The 15,400-nt window shown below is 39.2% G+C and overlaps 1 long non-coding RNA gene across 3 annotated transcripts in view; it reads left to right on the plus strand.

The window, feature by feature from the left end:
• The first annotated feature begins 386 nt into the window (after window positions 1–386).
• Window positions 387–15,400, plus strand: part of LOC140685427 (uncharacterized) — a 221,162-nt gene continuing 206,148 nt past the window's right edge. For 2 of the 3 annotated variants that reach the window (XR_012075424.1, XR_012075420.1), the window contains exon 1: window positions 387–818. This is a non-coding gene — a long non-coding RNA (uncharacterized lncRNA). The remainder of the gene's footprint in view (window positions 819–15,400) is intronic. The other variant, XR_012075421.1, reaches the window with a different exon arrangement.

Raw genomic sequence — 15,400 nt, forward strand, 5'->3', positions numbered from 1 at the left:
ATGTCTTTTTGGTTCTTTCTTGGGATTTCCATGTCTCCGCTTACATTGCCTGTCTATTCTTGCATGTTGTCTACTTTATCCATTAGAACCCTTCACATATTAATCATGGTTTTAAATTCCGGATCTGAGAATTCCAATATCCCTGTCATGTCCGGTTCTGATGTTTGCTCCGTTTCTTCAAATCGTATTTTGGTTTTATTTATTTTTTTTCTTTATTTCTTTCTTTTTGCTGTTTGGCATGCCTTTTCTCTTGGTAGCAGGACATGAGATACCAGGTAACCGGAACTGCGGTCAGTAAGCCTGTGATAATGCGACGGTGAGGTGTGGGGGAGGGGAAGCGCTCTGTCCTCCGGTGATTGGGCGGCAGGCATTTGTGAGCTTGTGCCTCTGGGCTGTGATCGTAGCTAGAGTGTCGCAGTTTTTTTCTCCCCCGTGAGGTGGGACAGGAACGGCCAGAGTGGGCTAACGTTGGTTATTTCCCTTCCCACAAGTCATTTAGGCTCTGATAACACCCAGCAGGTGAGGCTCCGGTTAACTAGTTTCCGGTGCGGGCAGGCGGGCTTTTTAAGAAGAACAGAGGACGCTGGGATATTTTAAAATGGCTCCTCTTCTTCTCCTGCCTGTTGGGAGCAGGAGAGGATTTTTCGCCGGTGTTTTCTGAAGAACTCTGGTCGGGCTCCCTGAGGTAAATCTCGCAGTCTTATAGGGTCCCCCATTACTGCGACTCTGTGGAGTTTTAAACTCTCAGACCTTTTCCTGTGGAGCCTCAAGAACATCGTCACAGTTCCCGGTTTCCTGCTCGGCACTTCATCCCAAAGGTAACTCCTTCTCTTTGCCTGTTTCGCTAATCCTGGGGGCAGTGGTTTGCCCTGCGTCCTCTTCACTGTTACGGTTACAAGATGAGTTGTTGATTTTTGTCTGTTCAGCTTTTTCACTTGTTGTTCACTCGCGGCTTCCAAGCGCCTCACACAAGGAACTAGAAGCCAGACTGCCCCCTACTCCCCCATCATCCCAGTTAAAGCCGAGTGTTGACTTAATGGTAGAAGGTGGTGTAATTGCACACAACCATATCCATTTTGGAAACCGAGACCTCCCACCGTTATTGCCCTTGGGGCTGAACACAGCTAGTAGTGGCTTAGAGGGTAGGCAGGTAAAAATTTGTGCAGACGCCGCACGCCAGCTTTCTGGTGAGGGTGGATTCAGGGCTATGGAGATTGTGCTGCTGACAGAACACATCTTGTGCTTAGGAGAGTTTATCTCTTAGCCAGAGTTTGGTCCAATTTTTATTTCCTAGTGGCTACGTAATAGTAATTTCTCCATTTATGGTACAATTAATTCTCCTACTTGTGCATTATGCTGACTTTTTAACAAACATTTTTTCCAACTACTATTTTGTTGTTGTTGTGGGGCTTTATTGGGTGCTGCAGTGAGTCACCCAGACTCTCGCTGCAGGCCTGCTGCCCTCCATTCCCACCCCTGCAGGGAGTAATGGCTGCAAGCATCTCACAGCTGAGTATCCCTTTTGAAATTGCTCTAGAGTAAGACAGCTTCCTTGCTTAAGGTTACACTTTCTTCCTGGAGACAGCTCTCAATTGAAATAGTTGATCTATGTGGATGTACAAAGACTTGGCCTCTTTGCCTTAATTCTAGAAAACTCTGAAGGGCCATTCTAGTTCCAGGGCTTCTTGAAGGATTGGCCATGGCCTCTGTTAAAACTGAAGAACTTCAACTTCTCCCTTTGCCCAATCCTCCTTCCTTATTCCTTTACAGGTGTGCAGCCTTAGAATCTATTTTCTGGGGAACCCAACTTAAATACCGCTTGGTACCAGGAGTAGTTTGAGGACCCAAACTCCACAATGAAATTTTGGAGCTAAATCACCTGCTGGCTGGAGGGCAATGAGAACCCGATCCCTAGTGGAGGGTGGAGCACTGACAGCCCCTGGCATGCCATAGTATTGCTGTTAGAACTTTCAAGTAGTGAACCAGGATAGGTTCCAGTGGAAGGGAATGCCTTGACAGGGGCACTATCTCAGGCATTTGAGAGTTTCTAGTAAAGTAGTAATGATCAGGCCAGTGGAATCAGATGGCTTTTTCTATGTGCAAGCAGTACTTTAAAGAAAGACAAAAACTAAGAGTGGTTAAGCGTTCATTTAAGGTGAGTTATGTAAGCCAGAGGGTTGTCTTGGCAGCATTCAAAGAGAGGAAGAAAAAGTTGAGGATCAAGCCCAAGGCTTCATTATGAGGGTAGTGGAACTTAAGGGAAGGTTGAATTTTCAACCCCTACACCTAGTATAGTGAGATCAGGGCCCTGGTTAAAAAGTAGCAGGACTGTGAGACTTAAAATGGAGACATCTGTGTTTATGTCCTCAAAAACCTTGAGTCTTTGGATTTCCTAAAGCTCTGGGCCCACAGAAGTGGTCCACTCCACACTATTAAATGCTAGTCCTCCTTGCTGCTTGAAGTTGACACACAGGCTTTGAGATACAACACACTCTCTCTTCAGGAACTATCCTTAACTTCATTTCTGGATACTAGCCCAAGAACTAAGGTTAATTCACAATATAAACCAGCCAAGGAATGCTGGACCTGCTAAAAGAGTAAAGAGGTTTATACCCAAGAAACTACTTGCCAGGCTAATATGTATTGACTGGAACCAGGGGGGGATGTATGTGTGTGTTTGTGTGCACACGTGTACGTATGTATGTACGTACGTACGTACATGAGAGCATTCTCCCAGGTTATAGGACTTAACACTCTATCAAGAACCCAGGGGATGGAAATAGGCTGCTAAGATGGCTCTTGGCAGCCTGGGGGAAATGATGGCCCACATTAAGTGAAGTCGAAATGTCAGGACACATATGGCAGACAGAGGAGGCAGGGATCAAAAGGCTGAGAAGACAGGGCCTACCCAAGAGGATATCTGAGTAAGGCTCGAACACCCCCCAGCTGACTGTGCTCCATGGGAGGTCCTGGAGGACATGTTATTTGTCAAGCTGATGAAAAATCTGCTTGTGAGAGATGGATCTGCATGGTGAGAAGCTAACTGATAGCAGTCCTCTTCAAAAGTGCTGGTTAAAAACAAAACAAAACAAAAACCAGGTGGTAGCACTTAACTGTAATTAGCAAGATGGGCACAGTTACTATAATGAACAATTCAGTCAGCATGGTAGCCAGAGGGCCTGACCTGTGGAGGGCTCTGGCTCTAGTTAGAGTAATTCAGGGTTCCCAGGGGCAGGATAGATTGGCAGCCAGTCAGGATATTATTTAATTTACATAAACAAATCAAGAATGGATGATCAGGATGCCAAAGCAGACACCCAAGTAAAAGTTGTGCTTCCTAGACCTGTTGACACAGGGAGAGGCCTGGTCCCTATAAGGAAGAGCCCTGAAACACCATGGCAAATGCGTTCAGCAATAATCCCCTCAGCCTTCCCCAAAGGAACTTGACATTTACTTAAGTAGCTTCACTGGGAAAAGGGCAGTAACCAGACATTTTGAGGACTAGTGGGCACAGGGTCCAAGTTGACATTAATACAGAGGGGTCTGAAGAATTATAACGGTATTCTACCAGAGTGGGGTTGTATAGGAGCAGGTAAGACATGGAGTCACTACAGCCATGGACTCACCCCATTATTAGTTGCCCCCATCCTTGAATGAATAGATATTCTTGGTAGTTGGCAGAATACATGTATTGGGTTCTGAGCCTGGGTTCAGAGCAGTGAACCAATATCTATCTTGAGTAGAAGGACAGTTGCTCACCAGGACTGGAGCAACTAGAACTCTTAGGCACTTCTGGTAGATACGCAAAAATCTATTGTTACTTGAAAAACAATTTTGCAGTTTCTTATAAAGTTAAACAGAAAGTTATCATATGATCCAGAATTTATTCTAGGTATTTATCCAAGACAAATGAAAACTTAGGTTTCCTGTATGGAAATGTTTATGGTAGCTTCATATTTGCCCCAAACTGGAATCAGCTGAGATGTCCATCATCTAGTTAATGATAAAACAACCTGTGGTACATTCATATGATGAACAACTACTCAGCAGTGAAAAGAATGAGCTATGATTCACAGTAACACAGATGGGTCTCAGATTTGCTAAGTAGCCAGACCCCAAAGGTTACATGTTGTATGATTTCATCATATGACATCTGGGAAAGGCAACACTACATGGATGGAAAACAGATCAGTAGTTGCTTGGAACTAGAGCTTAGGAGTAGGAGGTGACAAATGGGGGAACAGGAGGGAACTTTGGCTGTGATGCAACCTTTCTCTGTCACCATTGTGATGGTATCATAGGGCTCCACTTATTTTTCAATATCCGTAGAACTATATACCACCAAGAGTGAGTTTTACTGTGTGTAAATCAAACAGTTTAAAAAAGTCCTCAAATTGTAAGCAAGTTGAAGTAATCAAAGGAAAACTTTGATAAATCTCACCAGATAAAATTTTAAAACTTTAGTAAAATTCTCTAATACTAAAAAACTTGTAAAAAATAAAAGGATGAATAGTAAACTGTTAACTATTAAAAATATTTGTAGTAAATACAGTAGACAAAGGGTTAGTATATTAAAATTGAATATATCAGTAAAAGACTTGATACAGAACCCAAAAAGTTTTGGAAGAGGAAAGACAGTGGTAGTTATAAAGGATAAAATATTCTTACAAGTAATAGAAATACAAATTATGAGAAAATATAATATTTCAAGCATCAAATTAAGGTAGGTTTACAAAATATAATATTAAAATCTGGTTTAGGCTGGATTTGTGTAAATTGGTATAAATTTTTTGAAAGGGAGTTTTCTAAAATGTCAGTAGCATTAAACATTCTAATGTTTCAGAAAGTCTCATTCTTGGAAATTATTCTAAGGAAATAATTACACATGTAATGTACATGTACAATATATGCACGTATAAATGATTATAAAAGAAATAATCACATATATTTATATATGCACAAAATACCAATGGGAGAGAGATTTATAATACCATACATTTGAAAACAGTCTAATTTTCTGCAAGGGGCTGGGCGCCGTGGCTGTGGCTGTACAGGACAGAACAACCTGGGCCCTCGTAAAACAGCAAGGTTGATGTGCTCTCGGGGGAAGGGTGCATACCCCCATCTCTGAAAACCCGCGGAAACTTTTCAGGGGAAGAGGGGCGGGGCCCAGGCAGAGCCGCCATATTCTCCGGCGCTGAGCACCCAGGCCGGGGCAGAGGCGAAACCTGCGTCCGCACCGAAGGGCTTAGCGGCCTCAAGGGCCAGACTGAGACGGGCCTACAGCCCGGGGCAGATAGGATCCTTCCATTCTGGTCCCCCAGAGAACTTGCTCCACAAAGACAAACAAGCAGCTGGGTCTTGGCTCGGAGCAGGGACAAGGCTGCCCCTCGGTCTTCCCCGAGCCCACCCGCGGAGCGCAACGAGGGTGGAGCGCCGACCAGGGCGGAGCGCCAGCCAGGGCACAGCGCCGGCGCAGAGCGCGCAGCCGCACAGAGCAGCGGAGCTACCTGCGGTGCAGGCAGGGGGAGAGCAGCCCCCCCGCCTGTCGCGCAGGAACACAAACCCTGACCGAGGTGCTGGGAGGGGGCACGACCCGCCCTCCTGCCTGGCCAGTCTGCAACATCTGACTGCGGCATCCGGAGGGGCAGTGACCCGCCCGCCCGCAGCAGAGGAGAGCTGCATGTGACCCCGTGTTAGGAGGAGGCGCGATCTGCTTGCCGACAGGTGCTGGGAGCAGCACAGAAGAGGGCGCCAATGGAGGGCCTCTGAAAACAAGCTGAGCTTCCAAAACAGGACGAAGACAGAAGGACTTCACATTAAAAGCACACAGACTCCAGGAGAACACCGACAACCCCTTTTTTTTTTGTTTTGTTTTTTTTGTTTTTTTTGTTTGTTTGTTTTTTTTTAATCTGTTTTTACCTGTTCTATTTTCAATTACTCTCTTAATTTTTACTTCTTAATTCATTTCTATTTCTCTTGGGTTTTGATGTCTGTTATTGATTAGACACAGGCTTCAAACACATATATTCATCTCCCCACCCCCCTTTTTTTTTTAAAGGTTTTAAAAGGACGTCTCCACCCGACTAATACTCTGCTTCAACCCGCTCTTCTATTATTCATTATACATTGTTATCAAACCCTCTTTCTCCCTTCTTTTAAAAATCTTTCTCTCTCTCTCTTATTTTTTCCTCTTTTTTTTCTTTTCTTTTTTTTCCTAAGTTCTATTCCTAAATAGGCATTAGATAGATAAAATCCTTAAGATCCAAAATAGACAACTGATACTCCATAAACCACAGTGCCAGAGAGGTATGAGCAAGATGAAGAAGCAGAGAAATCTTTCCCAATTAAAAGAACAAGAGGAATCCCCTGAAAGAAAGCTCAATGAAATAGACATCGATAGCCTACTAGATGAAGATTTCAAAAAAGGAGTGATCAAATTGCTGAAGGAATTAAAAGAGATAATGCTTAGAGAAATAAAATATGTCAAAAATGAAATTGAAGCTATAAAGAAGAGCCAAGCAAAATGGGAAAACTCATTGACAGAGATGAGGAATGATCTAACAGCTGTGCAAAGCCGACTAGTTAATGCAGAGGAACGAATTAGTGATCTAGAAGACAGGGCAACAGAAAGCACCCATTCAGAAGAACTACAAGATAAGCAAATAAAAAATAATGATAATAGCATAAGGGACCTATGGGATAATATAAAGCGTCCCAATCTTCGCATAATAGGGGTCCCAGAAGGGGAAGAAGGATCAAAGGGGATTGAAAAGGTTTTTGAAGAAATCATGACTGAAAACTTCCCAAACTTAAAGAAGGAATCAGATATCCAAGTACAGGAAGCTCAGAGGGTCCCAAACAGGAAGAACCCAAATAGACCCACACCAAGACATATCATAATCAAGATGGCCAGAGTCAAGGATAAAGAAATTATTCTAAAGGCAGCAAGAGAAAAGCAAAGAGTGAACTACAAGGGAACCCCCATAAGGCTCTCAGCTGATTTCTCTACACAAACACTACAGGCCAGAAGGGAGTGGCAAGATATATTCAAAGCCCTGAATGAAAAAAAGATGCAGCCTAGGATACTTTATCCAGCAAGGCTATCCTTTAGGATAGAAGGAGAAATAAAGAGTTTCGCAGACAAAAAAAAAGCTGCAGAAGTTTAGCAATACTAAACCCATGCTAAAAGAAATATTGAAAGGACTATTCTAAGTAGAGAAGCAGCAGGATGCTACAGAAATGAGAAACGTATAACTGGAAAGGTGATAACTCATGAATTACAAATAAAGAAAACACGAAATTATAAAAGAAGACATACAAATCACTGAGAGTGGGAGAGGGAGGCAGGGAAATATAGAACTTTTTTTCTTTCTTTTTTAAAATTTTTTTAACAGTAGGATGGGTTTGAGATCATGTTATTATCAGTTTATTAAAAACGGGTATAGGTTAATAGATTTACAAAAAAGGGTAACCACAAGTCAAAAATTTACAAGTGAGTCACAAAAATTAAATAAAATCCATGATAATACAAAGGAAAATTACCAAACCACAAAAGGAAGAAGAAAGGAACAAAGAGGATATACCAATTCAACTGCAAAGATAAGTTCAAAATGGCAGTAAACACACATCTATCATTAATTACTGTAAATGTTAATGGACTAAATGCTCCAGTCAAAAGACATAGAGTGGCAGAGTGGATAATAAAGCAAGAACCTTCAATATGCTGCATACAAGAGACTCACTTTAGGGAGAAGGACACATATAGATTGAGAGTGAAAGGATGGAAAAGGATATTCCATGCAAATGGAAAAGCCAAAAAAGCAGGTGTTGTAGTACTGATTTCGGACAAAATAGACTTTAAAACAAAGGCCATAAAGAAAGATAAAGAGGGACATTTTATAATGATTAAAGGAGTGATACAAGATGAAGACATTACACTCGTTAATGTATATGCACCCAATATAGGAGCACCTAAGTACATACAAGAATTACTAACAGAGATAAAGGGGGATATTGATGGGAATACAATCATAGTTGGAGATTTTAACACTGCATTAACATCACTAGACAAATCTTCCAGACAGAAAATAAACAAGGCAACAGAGAAATTAAATACGACAATAGAAAAACTAGATTTGGTGGATATTTTCAGAGCATTACACCCCCCAAAAATAGAATATACATTCTTTTCAAGTGCACATGGAACATTTTCCAGGATCGATCATGTACTTGGACACAAAAGAAACCTCAACAAATTTAAGAAGATAGAAATTATCTCAAGCATCTTTACTGACCACAATGCCATGAAACTGGAAATCAACAACAGAGAAACAAAGGAGAAAAAAAGAAAAGCATGGAGATTAAACAATATGTTATTGAAAAAACAATGGATCAATGAGGAAATCAAAGCTGAAATTAAAAAATACCTTGAGACAAATGATAATGAAAGCACAACCACTCAAAACCTATGGGACACAGCAAAGGCAGTGCTAAGAGGGAAGTTTATAGCGATACAGGCCTTCCTCAAAAAAGAAGAACAATCTCAAATAAACAAGTTAACCCACCACCTGGATCAATTAGAAAAAGAAGAACAAAAAGCCCCAAAAAGCAGCAGAAGGAAGGAAATAATAAAGATCAGAGAGGAATTAAATACAATAGAGATTAACAAGACCATAGAAAAAATCAACCAAACCAAAAGCTGGTTTTTTGAAAAAGTAAATAAAATCGACCAACCTCTGGCCAAACTCACAAAGAAGAAAAAAGAGAGAGCACAAATTAGCAAAATAAGAAAGGAAAATGAGAAATTACAACAAACAAAATAGAAATACAGAATATCATACGAGAATATTATGAAAAACTCTATGGAACCAAACTGGATAACCTAGAGGAGATGGACAAGTTTCTGGAAACATACTGTCCATCAAAACTGAATCAAGAAGAAACTGAACACTTGAACAATCCGATCACTAGAAAGGAAATAGAAATAGCAATTAAAAACCTCCCTACAAATAAAAGTCCAGGACTGGATGGCTTCACTGGGGAATTCTACCAAACATACAAAGAAGAACTCATACCAGTCCTTCTCAAACTCTTCCAGACGATTGAAAAGGAGGGAACACTCCCAAACTCATTCTATGAAGCCACCATCACCCTGATACCAAAACCAGGCAAAGACACTACAAAAAAAGAGAATTATAGGCCAATATCACTGATGAACATAGACGCCAAAATCCTCACCAAAATTTTAGCAAATAGAATCCAACAACACATAAAAAAGATTATACATCATGACCAAGTGGGGTTCATCCCAGGGACACAAGGCTGGTTCAACATACACAACTCAATCAATGTAATACATCACATCAACAAGAGAAAGGACAAAAACCACATGATCATCTCAATCGATGCAGAAAAAGCATTTGATAAAATTCAACACCCATTTATGATAAAAACTCTCGCCAAAGTGGGTATAGAGGGAACATATCTCAACATAATAAAAGCTATATATGACAAACTTATAGCCAGCATAGTTCTCAACGGTGAAAAACTCAAAAGCTTCCCACTAAAATCTGGGACAAGACAAGGATGCCCACTATCACCACTCCTATTCAATATAGTCCTGGAAGTCCTAGCCACAGCAATCAGGCAAGAGAAAGAAATAAAAGGGATCCAAATTGGAAAAGAAGAGGTAAAAGTGTCATTATATGCTGACGACATGTTACTATATATAGAAAACCCTAAAAGGTCCACAAAAAAGCTACTAGAGCTGATCGAAGAATTCAGCAAGGTAGCAGGTTACAAAATTAATGTTCAAAAATCAGTTGCCTTTCTTTACACTAACGATAAATCAACAGAAAAAGAAAGTAAAGAAACAATCCCCTTTAAAATAGCACCCAAAGTAATAAAATATCTGGGAATAAATCTAACCAAGGAGGCAAAAGAATTATACACAGAAAACTATAAACCATTGATGAAGGAAATTAAAGAAGACTTTAAAAAATGGAAAGATATTCCATGCTCTTGGATTGGAAGAATCAATATTGTTAAAATGGTCACACTGCCCAAGGCAATCTACAGATTTAATGCAATCCCTATCCAATTACCCAGGACATATTTCACAGAACTAGAACAAATCATAATAAAATTTATATGGAGCCATCAAAGACCTAGAATTGCTAAAGCATTACTGAAGAGAAAGAAAGAGGCTGGAGGAATAACTCTCCCAGACTTCAGACAATACTACAGAGCTACAGTCATCAAGGCAGCATGGTATTGGTACCAAAACAGACATATAGACCAATGGAACAGAATAGAGAGCCCAGAAATGAACCCACAAACATTTGGTCAACTCATCTTCGACAAAGGAGGCAAGAATATACAATGGAATAAAGACAGTCTCTTCAGCAAATGGTGTTGGGAAAACTGGACAGCAGCATGTAAAACAATGAAGCTAGAACACACCCTTACACCATATACAAAAATCAACTCAAAATGGATTAAAGACTTAAACATAAGACAAGATACAATAAACCTCCTAGAGGAAAACATAGGCAAAACATTATCTGACATACATTTCAAAAATTTTCTCCTAGAAGAAATAAAAGCAAGAATAAACAAATGGGACCTAATGAAACTTACAAGCTTCTGCAGAGCAAAGGAAACCAGAAATAAAACAAGAAGAAAACCTACGGAATGGGAGAAAATTTTTGCAAGTGAAACCGACAAAGGCTTGATCTCCAAAATATATAAGCAGCTCATACGACTCAATAAGAAAAAAATAAACAACCCAATCCAAAAATGGGCAGAAGACCTAAACAAGCAACTCTCCAAGGAAGACATACAAATGATCAAAAAGCACATGAAAAAATGTTCAATATCACTAATTATCAGAGAAATGCAAATCAAAACTACAATGAGGTATCACCTCACACCAGTCAGAATGGCCGTCATTCAAAAATCCAAAAATGACAAATGCTGGAGAGGCTGTGGAGAAAGGGGAACCCTCCTACACTGCTGGTGGGAATGCAGTTTGGTGCAGCCACTATGGAAAACAGTGTGGAGATTCCTCAAAAGACTAGGAATAGACTTACCATATGACCCAGGAATCCCACTCCTGGGCTTGTACCCAGAAGGAAATCTACTTCAGGATGACACCTGCACCCCAATGTTCATAGCAGCACTATTTACAATAGCCAAAACATGGAAACAACCTAAATGTCCATCAACAGGTGACTGGATAAAGAAGAAGTGGTATATTTATACAATGGAATACTACTCAGCCATAAAAACCGACAACATAATGCCATTTGCAGCAACATGGATGCTCCTAGAGAATGTCATTCTAAGTGAAGTAAGCCAGAAAGAGAAAGAAAAATACCATATGAGATCGCTCATATGTGGAATCTAAAAAACAAAAACAAACAAAAACAAAGCATAAATACAGGACAGAAATAGACTCATGGACAGAGAATACAGACTTGTGGTTACCGGGGGGGGGGGGTAGAGGGTGGGAAGGGATAGAATGGGATTTCAAAATTGTAGAATAGATTAACAAGATTACACTGTATAGCACAGGGAAATATACACAAAATGTTATGATAAATCACAGAGAAAAAAATGTGACAATGAGTGTGTATATGTCCATGAATGAGTGAAAAATTGTGCTGAACACTGGAATTTGACACAACACTGTAAAATGATTATGAATCAATAAAAAATGTAAAAAAAAGTCTAATTTTTAGCAATAAAAATGTCTAGGTAAATTATGGTACATAGTAAAGTAGGGTATTATGCAGGTATATAGTGTTAATAAGCAGCATCTTAATGATTATTACATGAAATAATTAAGATAGAACTAAATACTGTATTATGTCAAAACACACAGACGTAGACTTCACCAATATATTAAAAATGGTTATCTCAACTTGGAATCGTAAGTGATGTTATTTTTCTTCTCTCTTATGTATTTCAATCTTTTTCAAAAGAGGTTTAAAAAAAATTTTAAAAACTACCTTGGAATCTGAAGAATCTTCTATTTCTGTTTGTGAGCAGCATAGACAGGTGAAGGACAGATAAGAAGAAGTAGCTTTCTTTCCTGATTTTCCCAGGAAATGCCTGGTCCTTTAAATTAAGCATTTGGCTCCTTGGCTAGTACAAAGCAAGATCCAGGATCCCTTCTTGGAAATCTGACCCAGTCTCACAGTTGTTATCTCAAATTGGGGGAAAAAGTGGGTGTAGAGTGTGGGACTGAATTGTTTGCTCTGAGGATATGAAAATAGAAAATAGCTTAAAATTGTTAAAACTAGATGCAATCTGACAGTATCTATAAACCAACATAGGGCACAAATCTTTCAACCCATCATCTCTAGCTTGGAAATTAACCCATAGGAATGAAAACACTGGCATCTAGAGGTACTTAGCTACTTGTGCTCTAACATTTACTTTGAAAATGTGAATTTATTCCAATGCTACTGATATATTGGGGAACACTTTGAACATAATGTGAATTTTGCTTTGGCTTATGCATAATTTCCTTTGCAAAAAGTACTAAAGGATGGCAGGAAACTGCACCCAGCTACCCAGCTGCCTGGGAAAACAAAGAGTACACCTCACCCATCTCCTGCTACCTTAGTTCGCTGTGTATGTTAGGAGCCACACCCGGCCACATCTGCTGTTAGAACTTTCCATCTGATTTCAGATAACCCTCCTTCCACCACTTCACAGTAATTCACTAGCAGCAACCCTTCTGATGCCCATTTCCTCCAGCACATTCCAGGTCTTTTTTCATGATTGAGTGTAAGTATCTATTGTAGTATTTATGTATTTCTTAACCAGTTATCATGTGTGAAATTGTGCTACCATTTTTTAAAGTCTTATTTTTGTTTTTTAGTATGTTGACTTCTGGGGGAAGGTTTTTGACATTGTGCTCCCTAACCCCATACTTTCTAGAAGCCCTCTGGTTTTTTACTGCATGATGTTGCTTAGCCAGGTGATTTTTAGGGATCACATATCATGTGATAGCAGAACTTAGTGTGGAAGGCTGTTGTTTGCAGCTGTGTTTGTAGGGGTCAGAAACTGGAAACCAAGTAAGTACCCTTAATAGGGACATGATTGGATAAAGTGGATTTATTCATGCTATGGAATACTGTGCAACTTTTGAAAAAATGAATTAGTCTTATAATAGTACCTTAGAAAGATTTCCATGGTTTTGTGGAGCTATATTTTTGAGCACCTACTGTGTGCCAGGCACAATATTATTTTAGTACTTAATTTCCCTAAATGTAAGGTACAAAAATAGGTGCAGTGGGAGCTTTTAAACACAAAAACAAACAAAAAACCCAGACAAAATCATGGACAATCAGGGCTTCCTAATATGTTGCAGGATCCATATTTTTAAGTAATTCACTATAATGCAAATTTAGACAGTGACTTCAAAGGGGCCGATGGGTTTCCCCAAAAGACAAATGTGCTTTAGGAGTATAACTGAGGGATAGACACTGTCTAGACTTAAACTTAGATGTGGTGAGGCAAATGAAATGCACAAGTGAGTAAGAGCAACGCAGGGAAGTATGCGATGGATGCTAAATAAGAGCTGTAAATTGGATATCCTAGGGCTTAGAAGGTTCCCTTTCTGGCTGAAGAGTGCAGGAAATCATCATGGAGGAGATAGATGTAAGATATTCTTTAAATTATAGGTGGGACTGTTATGTCAAAGTTTTAAGAACAGGATTACAGAGTTTGAGGGAACAAAATAAATATTTTAAATAATAATCGTCTAGAGGTGTTGGAGTTTAGGTTTATTTTATAAACTTGTGAGTATCAACAATGCCACCTCTTTAGGCTTGGGGTTTCTCATCTTTGAAGTGAGGATTTTGAAAAAGATGGTCTTGAGCTTTAGGATTCTGCAGTTTCTTGACAAATAAGCTTCCATCTTGTTTCCAAGAATTGGCAGGAAGCATACTGTTTTGTATTTGCCCTTTAACATTATTGAATTAGGGGCTTTTCAGATCTGGATTTATTTGGCATAAAATAATAGTTATCAAGTGGAGACTCTTCTTTGGGTGGGAGGAGATCCATGAACTGGCACATTCTAGTGTATTGGCTCATGTTTATGAATTCAGTACATTCTCTTTGCAGGAAGAAAGCCTAACCAGTTGGTGTAATTTATGATACATTCACCATAACTATTCAGATATTTGGGGACTTTTTCCCCTTGAAATGTCACAATGATTTCCACAGTAAAAATTCATTACATGCAGCCACAGAACTAATCCTTGCTTTCTTCCACTGGCCACAGAGAGGCATCTACTGAGGTTTCCTTTGTGCTCAGGATCTTTCTTAAAACCACATACACAAACACACATTTCCCACACACAACTTTGAAAAAGATTTCTTAAAGGATGGAAAAAATAGAAATAAAAATGTATGAGAATCAGAATTAGAAAGAACTCGCTATGTGTACACATGACTTATATTTAGGGAGCAAGTTGCAAGATGTCAAATCTGATTTCTTTTCTGTTTTGAAGTTAATGGAAAAGGATTGGAACAAGCCTTTTATGGAAGAGCAAGATCCTGTAATGTGTTTTAAAAGGTCATTAGCAACTTGCTTATAGATTTATTTTTTATTTGAGTCTATCATGTTGAAGGTTAGGATTTGGCTTATTAACTCAGTCTCCTTTTCTATTGAGGGAATCATAGGTGGTCTCCAAACCTTTTTGCTTATCAAGTTTATGATTCTGTGATCTTTATGGACAATTTCCTTTCAAGAAGTCATGAATATGTAACAGATGGAATACTAGTATACATGTGAACAGATAATTTCTTTGAACAGCTTTCAATTTAGAAATAGATCTAAGAGCTGTGTAAAATTTGGTTTTGCATACTTTAGTTTGCTATGAATTCTTGAATGATTCAAAATACACTTTGCCATTCAAAATATTTTTGAAATGATTCCTTAACTGAGGAAGAATTTATTGTGAAATACATTACAAAGTAAACAAAAGTATAACTATTATGTGACAAACATTGCTGAAAGGAAAGGAGGGAGTGGTGTCTCTGAGCTAGCAAGTTAGGACTTTTATTCCTATTCCAATTATTTTTATAGAGTTAGAATCGACCATTGTGACATTGTTATTTATGCTTTTGCTAATTCTTAGTTTATTAAGATACTTTTTGAGGCAGAAGTCTCTCAGTTTTGGAATTAAAGACAATTTCTGTTTATGCAATGTTGCTGTAAGAATTGATAACTTTTGAATCAAAGTAAAGGAGTACATAACAGCAGCCACAAATCAAAGAATCCTCAAAATTCAATCTCTTCTTGTAATTGTTCCAACTTCTAATGCTAAGGTAGGAGAATACTGGGACAGCCTACTTTCCACCTATGATTTCTCTGGCCCTT

The sequence above is a fragment of the Vicugna pacos genome, chromosome 1, assembly GCF_048564905.1.
Source record: "Vicugna pacos chromosome 1, VicPac4, whole genome shotgun sequence".
Lineage (NCBI taxonomy): Eukaryota > Metazoa > Chordata > Mammalia > Artiodactyla > Camelidae > Vicugna > Vicugna pacos.